Here is a 19,094-nt window from a genome sequence, read left to right on the forward strand (position 1 = left end):
ACACGCATACCCACACGGAGAGAGGGAGGCTCAGTGATACATGCTCTGAAACCAAATTGCAGGGGCCGTCTTTTCAGTTGTTCACCTGGTCGACATGAAGGTGAGGGAGACCTGGACAAGCCGGCAGAAATCTGCCCATTGGAAGTCAGGGGCTCTGAGCTGCCAACAGCCTGGTACGCTGTGACCACTTCAGACACACAGCACATGCGGCAAATGTGCAGACTCTGGAGGCAGAATCTCCAGGTTCAAAGCCAGCTCCACCACCTGCTAGATGAGAGGCCTTGAGCAAAATTCATCTTGCGGATCCCCAGGTTCCCCCCTCTGTGAAATGGGGTGAGCGACAGAGCCTGGACTGTCTGTCGGTCACTGTCGGTCACTGTCGGGTACTGTGGAGAACAAAAATCAACTCATGCAGTTAGTGCAGTCGCTGGTGTGTAGGAAATGTTTAGTAATCTGAGTGAGAAGAGTTACACAGCCCTTTCCAGAAGTATCTAGATGTTCTGCTGCTCACTGGACACAGCCCAACTCAGGAGCATACAAGCATGACCCCATACACTGTGGTCTCTGATGCTCCATCCCTGCAGACTTGCTCTGGCTTCTGGCATCCTCCCTCATTCCTGCACAATGACATGCGCTTCCCCCACATGTCCCCACTCTCTCTTCCCTTCCTCACAACTGCTGGCACTTAGAAATTCCTGCTCACCTTCTCCAGAACCCTCTCCTGACCTCCCCAGCAGGCAGGAAGACTGGATTAGGGGCTACAAGAAGAATCTCCATGCAGGATGAGGCTTGGTCCTTTTGGGCGATGACAGTCCTGGGAAATTGCCCTTTGGTTCACCTCACCCCCCTATCAACACAGAAGAATGTGCTAGGGGTCACTAGGGAGCCATCCTGGATGGGCAGGCAGCCAAAGGATCAGCTTCTCCCAAAATGTCAAGAGGGAATAGGATGTCCATGATAAGGACCAAAGAAAGTTTCCCTGAGGACCTGAGGGGATCCAGTCTCTGCTCAGGCAGTATCACTGGTAGCTGGGTGCCTTCGTGAGAACCTGGGAGATACATATTCTGTTTGGGATTTTTCTCGTTCTGTAAGATACTGTATCCTTTACTCAACATCTGGCTTCCTCTTCTCCAAACACACCAAGATCACCTCCATCACAACACACAGTGCCTCTCTTGCAGGAGCCCCTGGCACCCTTGCATTTCTTCTCTTACAGTTCTTCTCGTGCTGTATAGGCCACATGTTGAAGAATGAGGGTTCAAGAACCAGACTGCTTGATGCCAATTCCCGACTCTCTGTTTACCAGCTGTGTGACACTAGGCAAGTTCCTTAACCTCTCCCTACTTTGGTTTCCTCATCTGTACAATAATACTAAGGATCCCTTTGTCGTAGTATTCTTGTGAGGGCTAAGTGAGTTCCTTCATGGGAAGCATTCGGAATAGCAGGGGGGATGCAGAACTTGTTCAATAAACACTGGCAATGATTCGTAGGACTACTAACTTGTATTTACTTCCCCCTCCACCACAGGGCTGTGAGATCCAAGAGGCTAGTGGCTACCTGCAGAGTTCATCCTTTGCCCCCAGCACAGGAGGTGACACAAAGCAGGTACTCAGTAAATACCTGTGGATGTCAGAGAAAGACAAAGAGACGAGGGGAGGGATGGAGTAGGCAGAGTGGAGGACAGGAATGCCTTGAAGGTTGTTTAACGCAACCTCTATATTACAAATAGAAAATTATCTAGAACCGAAGAAAGCCAGATGAATCAATTTCCGCCCCAGTGGGACTGATTACCTTCCTTATTCTGCCAAAATCACAGAACTATTCTCCATTATTACATATCCATCATCCCTTATACTGAGTTCATTATTTGTTTTCTGGAAGAGGGAGACTAGGACACATGCGCAGTTCCTTAAAGGACACGCTGGGTGGCACAACAAACTCCCTCTGTTGGCCCGGGATCCCGCCGCTCCTTCTAAGAGCTTCGCCATGGGGACATCTCAGTACCACCGGCCCCCTCTAGAGGCCCGCCATAAGCCAGGGGTCACCTCAACACTGACCCTGCAAGTCCCCAGATCAACCTCAGCTTTGCCGATGGAATCCCAGATTTTACTAACAAGGGATCTGTCTTCAGTTGCACATTCACATGAGTCAAGTTCTCAAGATTAATATTTAATGCCAAAAAGTTCATTAAATAGGGTTTCAGAACAAAATCCTCATCATATGGGTTTGGTTCCTCTAACTCCACACAAGCAGCACTTTCTCTCCCTGTCAACAGCCAAGTAACATTGAAAGGATACGTGACGATCAGCCACTGGGAGTGGCAGGACTTGGGTGAATCAAATCTCAGCAGCATCAAGAGAAGATGGACTGACGCGTCCATCTCAGGAACAGATGGCCTGGCCTCATACTGCTTCAGCCTCACTCGGGGACACTTCTGTGACTTTGTGCTACACCCACTGGTACTATTCTTGACTAGCTCCAGTACAGTCCCTTTACGGGTGGGGCTAGGAGCCTCCACACTAATACTTCTTTCTATCAAAAGGTTTTTTTCACTTGTCACCAGATAGTTCCTAACACGGCTGAAACTTAAAGGTCTTCCTTAAATACAAAACTTGCTTTGCAAGTTATTTTAATCACATGATGCCTGAGGGGAGATACCAGTTGTATGTTGGAATATAAGAGGGTGCTTGCCTCTCAGAATTATGTAATGTTCAGGATTGCTCCTTTTTTTTTTTTTTTTTTTTTTTTTTAAGATTTTTACTTTTATTATTTATTTGAGAGAGAGAGGGGGAGACAAAGAGAAAAAGCATGAGGGGGGGAGGGTCAGAGGGAGAAGCAGACTTCCCCCTGAGCAGGGAGCCCAGTGAGGGACGGGAGCCCAGTGAGGGACTGCAGCCAGGGACTCCAGGATCATGACCTGAGCTGGAAGCAGTCTCTCAACCAACTGAGCCACCCAGGTGCCCCAAAGATTCCTCTTTTTTAAGCCTGGCCTGCTCCACTCTGGTAACCATGGCCACCATTAATTAAGGTTAGGTACACTCTGATGGCCGGTACTCCAGGGCAGCCAGAAACACTGGGATGCCCACTCAGTTCTTTCCACTACTACATAGTGTTCTCTCACACTGAGGCCCACTGACAGAAAGTCTGATCTTCACTGACTGGATACAGAGAAATCACAAGCTTCCTTGGGATTCCAAAGAGTTAGAATGGTCAGTCTGACGGTCAAAAAATTATAGCTCTCTACTCCCCTCATTGATAGGAGTCTTCTTCCTCACTGGGTTTGGGGAAGTTGGGGTATCATTAAAAGTCACGTATATTTAATCTACGCCTTACACATCTGCAGTCACTGCACAAAGCCCATCTGCTTGGTAAGACGAGAAACTGCTTCCAACTCCTCTGTTCTGTGGGTACCAGAAAGGTTGTCCTTAATCAAACTGACGCATTGACATGACCTTTTAAAGGTCAAATCTCTTGGATATTACTTGAATACACGTGTTTTTTAAATACAACCTTCTCCCTCTAATCTATAATTATTTCACAGCTCTAAGTAATTGGAAATCTGTATCACTTGCCAGAAAGAGAAGGCAAAAAAATACCAATAATATAACACCATTAAACTGTCAAGACACACTGTTGTTTGCTAAAGGCACTGAAACCGAAATCTGCTCCCTCATTATTAAAAAAATAAAAAATTAAAAATCACTTAGTGTTAGAAAAGTGTTAAAGATGCAGTAGCCCAGACTGAGATGCCCTCGATGCTATTAAATCATCAGAGGAACTGGAAAAGAATTTTGTGTGAGAAAATAAATCCTGCCCGTGGAAGAGAGGGACTTGGGTATTCTTTAAATCCTGCTAGAATGCATCCTCTCAAATCATCTCACATACCATGGATGGACATGCCCCACCCTCTAGGAATTTTTTTATGCCAATGAAAACAAAATATTCATACAGCACCAGCTATAAGTCTCTACATCCAACCCCCATAAGAGACGGTTGTAGCAATACAAAATGCACTGGTCACCTCACCAGGATAAAGGCCATCTTTGAAAAAGTAATGATGAACATGATACTCAGTGGTGAAAGAGAAAATGCTTTTTCCCTAAGATCAGAAACAAGGCAAAGATCCCCACTTTTACCACTTCTATTCAACACAGAATCAGAAATTCTAGCCAGACCTATTAGGCAGGAAAAGAAATAAACAGCATCCAGATTGGAAAGGAAGAAGAAAAATCATTCCTGCTTGCATACAGCATAATCTCGTATTAGAATGCGCTAAAGATTCCGGTGTGTACACACACACACACACACAATTAACATATTAGACTTAATAAATTTGTCCAAGTTGTAGGATACAAGATCAACACTCAGAAATCACTTGCATTCCCTTGCACTACCAATGAACAATCTGAAAAAGAAATTCAGAAACAATTCCATTTACAATAACATCAAGAAGAATAAAGTATTTAGGAATAAACTTAACCAAGAAGGTGAAAGACTTGTATGCTGTGTTTAAAAAAAGATAGCATGTCCCAAAGGGGGTCACTTGTACTAAACCCCAACATCAGCAAACCAAGATTGAACACCTAACCTAACCACCATTTCAGCCCCCCAGGAATGCAAACTTGAACCAGTCACCATGGAATTAGAAGGTCAGCACTAATGAGATGATTCACCCATTTGACTCCTTCCGTTCTGCTTAAGAAGGTGACCTCCTCGGAGACAAGTCATTCTTTGGTAATCATTTCATTTTTCCACCCCGTTTCCACCTTTAAAAACCTTCCCTTTCCCACAGCTCAGCCGAGCTCCTTTCTACTTGCTAGAGGGGATGCTGCCTGACTCCGGAATTGTTAAATAAAGCCACTTTGATGTTTAAATGGGCTCAGGTGAATTTTTGTCTCAAGGATTTGATGGCATCTCTGGGACCACAGGAGACTTCCAAGAGCTTCAGGGACAAGAAACACAGGTGAGGTACCCCACAGACCCTTTGAGCTCATGGACTTCATCACTTCCAAAGGCTGTGGGTAGGCTCATGCTTGATTCTGAGCTCCACTCTCATTGGGTCAAGCTTGGAACATTCGTCCAGCTTTGGGGATTCATTCTGCTTGGCAGAGGAAAGCTCTCCTGTTGACTCCTTGATGGTACTGAAAGAGCAATTTAGTTGCACTTAATTGTTACCTTAAATTAACGGCTGCCTGAGCCTAGAGAGCTTACCATCAGGGCGAGTGGAGGAAGAGGTGACAGTGGGCTTCCAGTGGGATTGAGTGGTCTCAAACGTGACCAGCTTAGGGAGAAGCACCCATCCCCCAGAATTCGCAGGTGGAAAGCAAAACTCCCAAAACCCGTGATCTCAGTGGCTTGTCTGCATGGCTTTCCACAATCTGTCCTTCTCTGAGGGAGGTTGTTTGAATTCCTTCCCAACTCTTCCCAGAGGGTTTTGGAAATCAAGAGGTTTTGAAATAACTGAGCCTCGCCTTCAACATCCACTCACTACGTATTTATTCAATATCTACTCTCTGGCAGGCACTGGGCATGAGAGAGAGAGAGATGGCAGTGCGTCACCCAGAGAAGGCTGCTGCGCTTAGGAGGGCTATGGTCTAGCTGGGATGTCAGACATTCCCAGTAACTACGTGTACACTAAGTAGGCACTACCGGGGCATCTGTATGACTCAGTCCGCTAAGTGTCTGCCTTCGGCTCAGGTCATGATCCCAGGGTCCTGGGATTGAGCCCTGCAGGGGCTCCCTGCTCAGGGGGAGCCTGCTTCTCCCTCTGCCTCTGACCCTACCACCCTGCACGTGTTCTCTCACTCTCTCAAACAAATAAAATCTTTAAAAATAATAATAATAATAATTAGTTGTTACCTCAGTACTATAAATAAGATGTACAAACTGCTTTGAGCTCTTGTAACAAAATACCACAGACTTGGTGACTTAGAAACAACAGAAATCGATTTCTCACAGTTCTGGAGACCGGATGTCCAAGATCAGGGCGCCAGTATGGTCGAGTGAAGGCCATCTTCAGAGGCACAGAATTTTCCTTGTATTCTCACAGGGTCGAAGGGGCTAGGTAGATCTCTGGGCTCTCTTTTCTAAGAGCACTAATCCCATTCATAAGGGCTCCACCCTCATGACCTTTCTCTTTTTTTAAATTTTATTTATTTATTTTACAGACAGAGATCACAGATAGGCAGAGAGGCAGGCAGAGAGAGAGGGGAAAGCAGGCTCCCTGATGAGCAGAGAGCCCAGTGCGGTGCTCGATCCCAGGACCCTGAGATCACGTCCTTAGCTGAAGGCAGAGGCTTAACCCACTGAGCCATCCAGGCGCCCTCCACCCTCATGACCTTTTGCTGGAGTTTTCCAGGAAGACACATGAAGCCTAATGGAGACAAACCGATTGTCCGGCAGAGACCACAAGCCCTGCCTTCATGGCTCGGCTGTCTGGCTGGAACCATCCTGGGTGGAGGATAAGCAAGTGGAATCTGGGAGACGCGATTCGGTCTAGTGACATCTCAAGACCTTGTTTAGACACAATGATTCTGAAGAAAGGATTTAGACAGTCCACCTTCACTGTGACTCCTCACACTCCTCACCACTCAGCCTGGCCACCCAAACTGCCACCCCAGGCTACACCTAAGGGTAGGACAGAGCAGTGCTCAGGAGACTGGCTCTGGACTTGGACCACTGGTTTTGCAAAGCTGCTCTCCTACTCAGTGCTAGCTGTGTGACTGTGTGCAGCTACTGCGGTGCTCTTGGCCTCATGCTCTGGGGGGACAAGCATAGTGGCTGTTGCTGTCATGCTTGGGAAATCGAGGGACTTAATCCAGGTACAGTGTGTAAAACTGTCCTTGTGGTACTAAGTACTCAGTGAAAGACCAGACAGACACGTACTCCCATGGTTGTGGCAGCATCGTTCATAAGAGCCAAGGTTTGGAAACCAGCCAAGTGTCCATCAACGGATCCGTGAATAAAGATGTAGTAGATAGCTACAATGGACTATGATTCAGCCAGGGAAATTCTGCATTTACTACAACAAAGAAGATCTTGAGGACATCGTGCTAAGGTAAGTCAGACAAAGACAAGTACCGTACGGTAACTCTATTTTTAAGACTTTATTTACTTATTTAGGGACAGAAAGAGAGAGAGGGAGAGAGGAGAGGGAGAGAGAGAGAATCTCAAGCAGATTCCACATGGAGCTTGGAGCCCAATGCAGGGCTCGATCTCACAACCCTGAGATCATGGCCTGAGCTGAAATCAAGAATCAACTGAGCCACCCAGGTGCCCCTGAATGGTTACTCTCTATGTGGCATCTAAAAAAAAAAAACCAAAAACCTAAAAAGTTGTAAAAACAGAGTGAAGTGCTGGTTACCAAGGGCTGGGGGCAGGGAAATGGGAGAGGTGTTGTTGAAGGCACGTAGTGTACCTGAAGGATAAGTCCCGGAGACCTAACACATAGTATGCTGACTATAGTCCACAATGGTATGAGAAACATTAAACTTGCTGAGATACTAGATCTTAATTATTCTGAACACTAGAAGAAATAAAAGTTATGGGGTTGCCTGGGTGACTCAGTGGGTTAAGCCTCTGCCTTTGGCTCAGGTCATGGTCTCAGGATCCTGGGATCAAGCCCCCCGTTGGGCTCTCAGCTCAGCAGGGAGCCCGCTTCCCTTCCTCTCTCTCTGCCTACTTGTGATCTCTGTCTGTCAAATAAATAAAGAAAATAAAATCTTTAACAAAAAAAAGAAAGAAGAATTTATGTAACTTGATAGAGGTGTTAGCTAACAGTACAACGACAACTGTATTGCAATACAAAAGTATCAAGTCACCTTAAACTGACACAATGTTCTATGTCAAATATACATCAGTAAAAATAAGGAAATAAACAGTAGTTGTTCTAACACAATTCTGGACCCAGGGCTGAGCAGTCTGGTTCATGACTGGAGGTCTATAGAGTTGTTTAATATCATTTGATGTTGACAGCACCACCACTACTACCACCGCCACCACCCCCATCATCATCACTGAGCCCTACCCATTCTAATTGTTTGGGAAGCATTTTGCAGACCCTTGATTTCTTGGCTTGTGGTGAAGGAAAAACTCTAAGAACATACGTCCACCACCAGTTTTTCTCAGAGACTCAGAACGTTCAGAAGCACATTTTGGGGGGCGCCTGGGTGGCTCAGTGGATTGAGCCGCTGCCTTCGGCTCAGGTCATGATCTCGGAGTCCTGGGATCGAGCCCCGCATCGGGCTCTCTGCTCAGCAGGGAGCCTGCTTCCCCCTCTGTCTCTGCCTGCCTCTCTGCCTACTTGTGATCTCTCTCTGTCAAATAAAATAAATAAAATCTTTAAAAAAAAAAAAAAAAAAAAAAAAAAAAAAAAAAAAGAAGCACATTTTGGTCTGGCGGTTGGATATGGACCGTGGCAAAGCAAAGGAGAAAGGAAGGGACTGGGAGAAAAGGTTCTCCTGAGCACAAGAGCCGAAATTTTTGATGTGTCAGGAATGGTCTACGTCCAATATGACACCTTTTTACGTCGAAGCTCAGCTAAGTCAGTTAATTAGTTTTACCTCAGGGATGACGGTTCTTCCTTTCTCCCTACTTCATTCCTTCCTTTCTTCTCTCTTTTCTTTTTCTTCTTCTTCCTTTCTTTTCTTCTTTTTTTCCTTCCAAAGGAGAAAGACCAAGAGTTGATGAGCTAAGAGATACACAACCAGGCCAATACCCAGACAAACCAGTACACCAAACACCAACTGAACAACAAGCAGTTCCCTGAAAGCCAGTTGGCTGAATTCCACATCCAGCAATCATCGTTCCCTGAATTCACCTAAACCCCTGAGATATAGCTGAAGATGGAAAATAGACAAACAAATGCAACGGGGCCCTTGGAGAATGGAAGTCATCAAGCCTTGCTTAGAGAGTTGTTCAAAGACAGCGCCTACAGCTGAGGGAGAAGTGCGGGGAGGGAGGTTCGGTTTTTCCAACAGACCCAAAGGGAAACGGGCATTGGAGGCTTTAAATAGGAAGGGTGTAGGGACGCGTGGGCGCCTCTGTCATTTAAACGCCTACCTTCCACTCAGGTCATGACCCCAGGGCCCAGGGATGGAGTCTCACATCGGGCTCCTTGCTCAGCAGGGAGCCCACCTCCCCCCCTCCCTGCTTGTGTGTGTGCATGTGCACTCTCTCTCTGACAAATAAATCAATAAAATCATTAAAGAAAATAGGAAGGACTATAAAGGGAAGAAGAAAACCTCAAGCAAGACCAGGAGACTGGACACACTCCCTCAGAACACACGCAAACATGGTGGGGAGACCAGCGCAAATAATTTAGACAAATGCCACGCATAGAATAGGAGGCAGACACTAACACAGAGTTGGACTTTTTTCCCCAGAATGAGTAGGGAGGGCACAGGGTCACAACCTCTACATGGAAGATTTTTTTCCAACTGAGTTTAAATTCTTTCTTCAATTCTACACAAGTGGTATAAAGTGACCTAGCATCCTATCAACCCATAAACTATGGAGATTTTTTTCTTTTTCCCAATTTCCATGTTTCCTCCTTCCCTAGATAACACTACGTCTGTTATGTATGTGACCCACATCAGTGGAGACATTCACGAAGCCTACTGGTTAAAAGTGTGCGTTCAATGGAGTTCCTGGCTGACTCGGTTGGTGAAGCATCTCACTCTTGGTTTCAACTCCGGTCGTGAACTCCGGGCGCTGGGTTCAAGCCCTGTGCTGGACTCCACGCTCAGCAGGGTGTCCCCATCTAAACCTCCTCCCGCCTGCTCACATTCTCCATACAAAATCTTTAAAAAAAAAATGTGTGGATTCAAGAGACAACCTATACGTGCTCTTGGTCAAGTCATGTCAACCTTCTCTGCTTTGGGGCGCCTGGGTGGCTCAGTGGTTAAGCCGCTGCCTTCGGCTCAGGTCATGATCTCAGGGTCCTGGGATCGAGTCCCGCATCGGGCTCTCTGCTCGGCAGGGAGCCTGCTTCCTCCTCTCTCTCTCTGCCTGCCTCTCTACCTACTTGTGATTTCTCTCTGTCAAATAAATAAATAAAATCTTAAAAAAAAAAAAACAAAAACCTTCTTTGCTTTAATTTCCTCATCTATATAATGGGAATAAGATAAGAAGAGCACCAACTTCATAGGATGGTTGTGAGCATTCAATAAATTACTATTTAAATTTCTTAGAACAGGAGCACCTGGGTAGTTCACTTCGGTAAGCTTCCCACTCTTGTTTTCAGCTCAGACCATGAACTCATGGTTGTGAGATCGAGCCCCACACTGGGCTCTGTGCTCGGCGTAGGGTCTGCTTGGGATTCTCTCCCCTCCTCCCACCAGCCGTGCTCTACCTCTCTCTCTCTAAAATGAGTAAGTAAATAAAATCTGAAATTCTTAGAATAGTCATTGGCTCATATTAAGTGATCTGCAAATGATAGTGATCATTATTACTACCAGTAGTAGTGGTGGGGTGGGTGGAGGGGTACTACTACTACTACTACACTATTACCACTGTGAGTCACAAAGTCAGATTAAACTACCTGGACTCAGACAAAGAAGTGTAAAAATTGGGAAGAGGAGAATGTCAGGTTTTAACTTCTTCTTATTCTGGAAGGAAAAAGCAAGTTACCTAGAGAGGCATCACATGATTTCCATTTGGAACAGAGCAGGATCACAAGAAACCTAGGCTGGACAATATCACTAGGTATAGTCTGAGGCGGGCATTGGAACAGAGAGTACATTTCCAGCCTCTTCAAGCAGAGAGCCTTTGCTGAATGAATGAGTGGTCACGAGCCATTTCAGAGAATCCTGGTGGGCAAAAGCTGAACCACCCATTCAAGTGATTCCAGGAAAACACCCCAGGATGTGTTAGGAGGGAATTCTCCTGAAAGTAGCAGCAGAATTACCTAGGTCTGCCTCTTCATCTCCCCCAAGGAGGAGAACTATACTCTAATTGACCTTTGGCTTAGCCTTCTAATGCAATCATAGAGAAGAACAAATCTAGGGAATGTTTCCCATGACAGTGTTTCTTCCCTGCTCTGCTCACATTTCTGGACTTTTCCTCAAGGGAGAAGAGAAATCCCCTTCTGTGCCCATCATCTATCTGTGTGTCACCCAACCCCGGAAGCACACAAATGGCTCAGCTGATCTTCACTGGGCCAAGTGTAGCTGCAGGTCACTATACTAAAAGGCAAACGTGCTTTCTTCTGCTTTATGCAACAGATGCCAGCGGACTGCTCCTGGCAGTGCTTTCTCTGCACGTTCTCCTCCTCTGGCTACAAGATGGAGAAAGGGTCTTACTTGTCAGAGTGGGCCGGATGATACTCCAGCCTCAGCGGAGAGAGGCACAGACAGTCCCTTCCCATTCTGAGCAGATGGAACAGCAGGAGTAAAGGCTCCTGAGTGGGAGCCCAGTTGACGCAGCTGGGCGGGGTAGAGTGAGCAAGGCAGAAGCAGGAGGTGAGATCAGAGAGGTGGTGGGGCACCTGATCGTGTGGGGCCTCCTCCCCCATGACAAGGAGGAGTCAGATGAGTGTGACTGTCTGACATAGTCTTTACCAGATCACTCTGGCTGCCTTGTGGAGAATAGATGGAGGGCAAGAGTGGCCGGAGGAGACCAGTGAAGGAAGGGGACTATTGTTGTTCAGGTGAGGAGGGATGGTGCCTAGCACCAGGGTGTGATGCAAGACGTGGGAAGCCCCTGAAATGAGGCCTTTTTCCACCTGCGAAGGCACTCGATTTGTGTCAGAAATCAGAGGTGGAACTAAAGGGGACCTTGGACCTTAGCTGGTCTAAGCACCCTCATCTCAGGTCACCTGGGCAGACACTGGACAGAACCTGGCACGAAGCCCCACTTCAACAGCCTTCCACCGTGTGGCTCCTGTTTGGTCCCTCTCACCGTCCCTTCTATTTCTGTGGTTTTGGAGAGACGGATCCACCAAGATGCACTTTAGAGGCTCAGAGTAAAGCTAAGAACTTGCTTTTCATTTATCATTTCTGCATTATACACCACCTACTTCCCAAAAGGATTTGAGACCGCTTACAGGAACAATCATCTCAGATGTTTTCAGAGACTCCTTAAGGGCACAAGGAAATGTTTAAAACACAACATTAAGTGAAAAACCTAAGACATGACACTTTGTTCCTAATCATATTATTACATAATAGAAAGACAGAGAGAGAGGGAAGAAAGAGAGGGAGAGAACGAGGAAGAGGAAGGGAGGGGAAAGGAAGGGAACAGAAAAGGGGAGGAGAGGGAAAGACAAATGGGAAAGAAACATTAACGGTGGCTATTTCCCTTCTTAAAATGGTCTGGGCAGACCTCATTGTTAATAACATGGTTCCCTGAGATGCTGCAGCTAAGATGATTTTGAAGGGTAGTAACATCTTTTTAATGTTAATAGTTATGTATTTATAGATCAAATATGTATTTCCAAAATATCGCTAACACGTCCAAACCATGTGTCGGCTCAATCTCATTCCTAGTGCAACTGAGGAATTTTATTACCTTTTTACTCTATTCCAATTCAATTAATAGAAATAATTTTCTCTGAGCTAATAAAACTAGTTGGCACGGGAGCCTGGGTGGCTCAGTTGGTTGGGCAGCTGCCTTCAGCTCGGGTCATAGTCGCGGGGTTCCGTGATCACGTCCCGCATCGGGCTCTGAGCTTTGCAGGGAGCCTGCTTCTCCCCCTGACCTTCTCCCATCTCGTGCTCTCTCACCGTCTCTCTCTTTCTCTCACCGTTTGACTTGGAAATTTCCTTGACCAGACTGACAGGTTCATGAGGTACTCTTTCCACCTCCAGGTTCCTCCAGGGCACATTCTGCTAATGGTTCTGGAAGTCCATTCTTCGAGTCCCATTTTCTCCTGCCTCCACGAGCAATGTTCCCCCTGCCCTTCCCAACTCCGTTTACAATCCCCTTGAGGTGCTCTGGCCGCCAGCTGATGCCTGGTTCCAAAGCCACTGCTACCGGATTTACCTTTAGGTGACCTCCACGCCCTATGTTCAGTACTGATTTCTCTTTCAGTTAGGTACTGATGCTCGAGACTTAGTGGCTTAACTCAACAACCATTTCACTATCTCCCCTGATGCTGTGGATTGACTAGGTTTGGGCAATTCTTCTGCTCTATACGGTGTCAGCTGGGGATGCAGATATCTGCGAGGCACAACTCAGAAGGACCTTCTATGATGGTTTACTCACCTGGCCAGCAGCGGGGGTCAGGTGGATGCTCTGATGGGACCGTCAATCGGAGTGCCTCACGTCTCACCCCCGTGTCTTTTCAATGCAGCCTGAGCTGCTCACAGCATGGCATCTGGAATCTGAGAGGCAAGAAGCAGAAATTGCTCAGACATCCTGGGACATCATTTTCGGTGCCTTCTGAGGGCTAAAGCCAATCATGGTACAGTACAGATTCAAGGGACACAAGTTCCGCCCCTTGGTGTGAGGAGTGTCATGCACACAGGGAGAGGGAAAGGATGGCTGGGGCCAGCTTGGGACACCAGCTGCCCCAGTGCCTCTGCCCGTAGCGAGTGTCCTTCACAGCCAGGATGAACTACGCAGACCGCTGCTTCTCAAACATCAGAGTACCCATAATCCCCCTGAGCTTGTGTGGCAACGCAGCCCAGACTCTGTGGATCTAAGTGGGTCCTAGGAAGCCACATCTTACAATTTTCAGGTGATGACAGATGCTGCTGGTTCACACTCGGAGTAAGAAGGATGTTGTTGGTATACTGGAGGTAGCCGAGGGTTAAAGACCACAGACCTGAGGTCAAAATCCATCGCTACCTCTTTTTCACTGTGGCTCCTTGAGTATCCTCGAGCCTGTTTCCCCACCTGTTTAAATGGAACCATGAAACAACTGCAGGAACCAACAGGAAGAATAGGATATGGTACCACAGACTCTTGGTAGCTGTGTGTCAGGGGCACTTTACTTCTTCCCCTTTCTCACCTGTCGTTTCTTCACCTAAAATTAAAGTGGAAATGGGAATGACAGTATCTATCACATAGGGTGGTGATGAATCTTTAGGAAAATCTGGGATGAACACACAATGAATATGTGAGGAGATGTGGGATATATCCCTGCTCCCCTTTTGCCTTTCCTCCTCATCCACATCATATATCCCAGCAGGTCAGCATTTGTTACGATTTTGGGGGCAGACGGGCTGCAAGGAAGCAAGGGTTGAGTTTTAGAGGTAAGGGAAGTAGGAAGCTAATCCATGGTCTATGTCTGACCATGACCTACTCCGTGGAAAAGGGGGAGTTTGCTTCTCCTCCCCCTAGTGGACTGAAACCAAGAATCATAAGCAAGAATTGTATTTGTCCAGGAGGCCTGGCAAAGAGCTCAGCTCCATCCTTTGTGGGATCAGGGGCTGCTGTCATTAATGATCCCTGCTGGGAAATTCAGCTGTGCCATTATCACAGTGAGAAGGGTCACCAAGTCCTATAAAGCTCCTGAGCGAGTTCCACATGGCCTATGCCCCTAGGGGGATTTTTGAACCATTCCTGGAAATCGGAGGCTCGGGACCACTGAGAACAATTCAAGTCCGTTTGGTCATGTATTCAGACTCTCTTGTAGTCACTGAAATCCATACAGAAAATAAAATGGCTCTCACGACTTATATCAGGATGGGAACCCAAACTATCCTACCTGGGAATAAGGCCACAAATGACAAGGCAAGAAACAATGCTTGATGTTCATTTTGCACTTCACGCTATGTTCTGAGATAACGTGTGCACATGCACTATCTCATCTTTACAGCAACTCTAGGAAGAAGACAGCATAATAACGCCCATTGTCTATATAAGGAAACCAAGGACACAGGAATGAGGAGCTTCTCAAGGTCGTACAGTGACGTGGCAGGGTGTGCACTTGAAGTCACATCTGCCTGATGACAAAAAATGCTGCACTTTTTTTTTTTAAAGATTTTATTTATTTATTTGACAGAGAGAGATCACAAGTAGACAGAGAGGCAGGCAGAGAGAGAGGAGGAAGCAGGCTCCCTGCTGAGCAGAGAGCCTGATGCGGAACTCGATCCCAGAACCCTGAGATCATGACCCGAGCCGAAGACAGCAGCTTAACCCACTGAGCCACCCAGGCACCCCATGCTGCACTCTTTTTTGAGGGCTGGAGGCAGGTAGCATCCCACAAATGCAAATAAGTTTTCTCTCCTGGATCAATGACTAAGATGTTGGTCCCTTGTTCCAACACACACATAGAGCCCTTGGGAAGAGAGAGCAGCCATAATAAAGCAGGACTTGAGGAAGCTAACTCCTGAGTTCTGTTGATGAAGGCAGAACTGGGAGAATCTATTGTTCCGATTCCATCTGATCTGAATACACTGCTCTGTGTATGGGACCTGGCACCGTATACCTGAGTGACCAGCAGTTCACCAAGGCTGCATGCTCTTGGCATCCATGCTGGGCACTGTACTACGTCATTTTCCCTCCCATGCAGGCCTCTTCTTCCCCAGTGGGCTGTGCCTTTCTTAAGGACCCAGACCTTATCATGTCCTGCTTCAAACCCCTGCCCTGATCCCTCAGAAAAGATAGTCCTCCTCTGGAGTCACTCCATCTCTACTGGTTCCTCCTCCAACCTCCCCTCTGGAATGCTCTGAAAATGCAAATTAAACGAGGTCACTCCAAATTCAAAATCCCTCAGGCTCCCACTGTCTTTCAGCCCAGGGCATCCAAAGTCCTTCCTAAACTCATCCCTCGCCCTTCCCTCACCCACACCTGGCTCTCCAGCCACGCCCGGTTACCTGCAGCTTCACAGCAGGTTCTCTCTTCCCTGCTTTTACTCATGCTCTTTCCTACACCTGCAAGGTCTTTTTCTCAACTTACTCGCCTAACAGTATGCCCTGCAGCGAATTACCACACCTCTCTGAAACAGAAACGGGCAGAAATGGGTTGTTCTAGGAGCTAGTAAAAAAGAATGAGAAAATGCAATGAGGTAAAACATTTCTTGACACGTGCCAGGCATTTTATATGTGTCATTCCATCTAATCGTCACCAACAGCCCTATGGGAGAGACCCAACTGCTTTCCTGTCATGGGGTTATTAGGTCCCGAATGTCACACAGGTAGAAGGTGGTGGAGTCCAGGTAGCCAGGACCCAAGAGCTCAGACACACAAACCCTCCCCACCAGACCAGGCCCCTGGGAGCTACCAAGGCTGCATAATTAATGTGCTGGCCCAGAAGGGGTCACCTAAGCATGAGACCCCTGAGCTGATGGGTAAATGGCATCATGGCAACTGCAGGGCCTGGAAGGGGCCAAAACATTGACCATCCTCTTCATGGAGCATCTCGTGCTTCATGCTCTTTATACCGGAAGAATGTCCCTATGATAATATTAACCACAATGTTGAGTAATAATAAAAACACCACTTCTAGAGTGTTCCCCATGTGCCATCTTCTCTGTGAATTTACGTATGTATACATATTTTTTACATTTAATCCTTAAAACAGTCCATTTTACAGACGAGGAAACCAAGGCACAGAGAGGTTAGATAACAGGCCTAAGGAAGCACAGAAGCATGGGGTAGAGTTAGAGTGATAGCCTAAGGCTATTTGCCTCAAAGCCTGTTCTCAGAAAACCCAGGCCACCCTGCCTGAACACTCTCCCACCTTATATGCCACCTTCATTGATGAAGTTGGAATGGCCTGTGTCCATCGGTATAGGACCCACGGGGAGAGTCCAGCAGGTGTTTCTCAAGGGGCCCCGCTGGATTCATTCATTCCTTGTGCCTCACAAACCCAAGGACTGAGGACCCTACAGTCAGTGGTGTTCAGAGACACTGAAGGTTGCCGACAAAACTTACGAAAGACAGGCACGTACAACAGAAAGAACTCTCAATAAGTGTGCCACTTACAATGATTATTGAAAGACCAAGAAGACCAGAGTGCCTCTGCTGCCATGAACTGCACATTCGTTCCTTGTCTGGAGCCAAATGACAATCATGTGCCCATTAAACAGACGTTTGTGGAACCTCTACACAGCGGTAAGCAAAAGCAGGTATAGCAAAAAGTGGTTAGGTGAGCACATCATCATCTAAGTTATGCTGAGCTCCTCTGGGTTGTAGGTGACAGAGACCACTTGCATTTATTTAAGTAGGAAGGAGAGTTTCTTATTTAAAGAAATGGGGGGGGCACCAGGGTGGCTCAGTGGGTTCAGCCTCTGCCTGTGGCTCAGATCATGGTCTCAGGGTCCTGGGATTGAGCCCCATATCTGGCTCTTTGCTTGGTGGGAAGCCTGCTTCCCCTTCTCTCTCTGCCTGCCTTTCTGCCTATTTGTGATCTCTCTTTTTTTTAAAATCTTAAAAAAAAAAAAAAGAAAAGAAAGAAATATGGGGCTATCTCATAATATCCCTGAGGAAGAATTAAACTGTGGTCTCGAGAGGGATAGAAGTTAAGAACAAGAAAAACAGAAGCCATGAGATTCTCTTGCTTTCAAATATTATATACATATATATGTGCATATAAATATATATACTATACACACTCTGTAAATTTTCATTGTTAGATATATAAATGACATATATTTTTTATATATCTATTTCTTCTAATTCCTCTCTCTCCTCTCACAGTCTGTCAAATCAGATATTCCCTATACATCAACTTCACCCTTTTCTTCTGTAAGGCAGAATTCTTGCTTCACAGAAACTGATCCTGACTGAATTTAACAGAAAAAGAATTTACTGAAAGGCTATTAGGAAGGCAAAAGAACAATACAAAACATGAAAAAAACAACAGGCATAAAGTGAAGCTCGACAGCCAGACACCACCAACAGCCCACTGCACACCGAGCCCGGGAAGGCTGGCACTGCTGCTGCTCCTGCGAACCCACCGTCTCAGCTTGTCCAGCCTCCCCACCTGCTGGCACCAGGCGCCACGTGCACAGTCTCTAGGTCACCCATAGCAAGCTTGTGAGCTTCAGTTATGGAAATTTACAATTGTATATAATACACATGCATACACGCATACTACACACACACACTCACACTCACACGATATAAACATACAGATACACAGACACACACCCAAGTAGAATGGTATGAGGAACTCCCCTTACTAACTAAACAATTCTCAACACACTGCCCATCCCCATAGCCCCCATAACATTTTGAAGCAAATATATATATTTTTTAAAGATTTTGTTTATTTGACAGAGAGAGATCACAAGTAGGCAGAGAGGCCGGGAGAGAGAGAAGAGAAAGCAGGCTCCCTGCTGAGCAGAGAGCCCGATGCGGGGCTCAATCCCAGGACCCTGGATCATGACCTGAGCTGAAGGCAAAGGCTTTAACCTGCTGAGCCACCCAGCACCCCAATCCATAACTTTCTGACAAGAGCTAAGGGTATAACACATTACACCAAACATGCAGATCACGATATCCCAGACCCTGAAGGGCAGAGCCCTGCTAAGTGTCACTGAACATTAGTTTATGGGTTCTCCCAATCTCGCTGAATGTTTTTTTCACATAATGGAAAGCCCAGTGCCAAAAAAGCTGTCACGAAATGCATCTAGATGGTAAACATGCTTGGTCCTTGTACCCTGGGGCCTATCCCAGAGGGCTCTGACTCCGAGTCTAGAGTTGGACGTAAGCATCTGTCTTTTCTTTAAAAATTCCCCACAGGGGGCACCCGGGTGGCTCAGCGGGTTAAGGCCTCTGCTTTCAGCTCAGGTCATGGTATCAGGGTCCTGGGCTTGAGCTCTGCATCGGACTCTCTGCTCAGCAGGGATCCTGCTTCCCCCTCTCTCTGCCTGCCTCTCTACCTACTTGTGATCTCTGTCAAATGAACAAAATCTTAAAAAAAAAAAAAAAAAAAAAAGACAAAACCCACAAAAGTCCTTTATGCTTTGCTGGTTTGCACTGGGTTGGGTACAACTATTTAGTCTCTGCCATTCAAAACCAAACTTCCCCTACAATGTTTGGGCTGCAGAGACAGGAAGGCGTTGGAAACTGAGACAGAGAAGAACAGAGAAATTATAAAAACTCCCAGGGAGGGGCGCCTGGGTGGCTCAGTGGTTTGGGCTGCTGCCTTCAGCTTGGGTCATGATCTCAGGGTCCCAGGATCGAGCCCCGCATCGGGCTCTC

At 46.7% G+C, this 19,094-nt stretch overlaps 1 long non-coding RNA gene across 1 annotated transcript in view; it reads right to left on the reverse strand.

The window, feature by feature from the left end:
• Positions 1-18,211, reverse strand: part of LOC131819946 (uncharacterized) — a 55,740-nt gene extending 37,529 nt beyond the window's left edge. Inside the window, exons 1-2 of the long non-coding RNA XR_009349414.1 lie at positions 13,204-18,211; positions 8,562-8,657 (exon numbers count right to left, since the gene is read on the reverse strand). This is a non-coding gene — a long non-coding RNA (uncharacterized LOC131819946). The remainder of the gene's footprint in view (positions 1-8,561; positions 8,658-13,203) is intronic.
• Between the last annotated feature and the right edge of the window lie 883 nt (positions 18,212-19,094).

The sequence above is a fragment of the Mustela lutreola genome, chromosome 17 (assembly GCF_030435805.1).
Source record: "Mustela lutreola isolate mMusLut2 chromosome 17, mMusLut2.pri, whole genome shotgun sequence".
Taxonomy (NCBI): Eukaryota; Metazoa; Chordata; class Mammalia; order Carnivora; family Mustelidae; genus Mustela; species Mustela lutreola.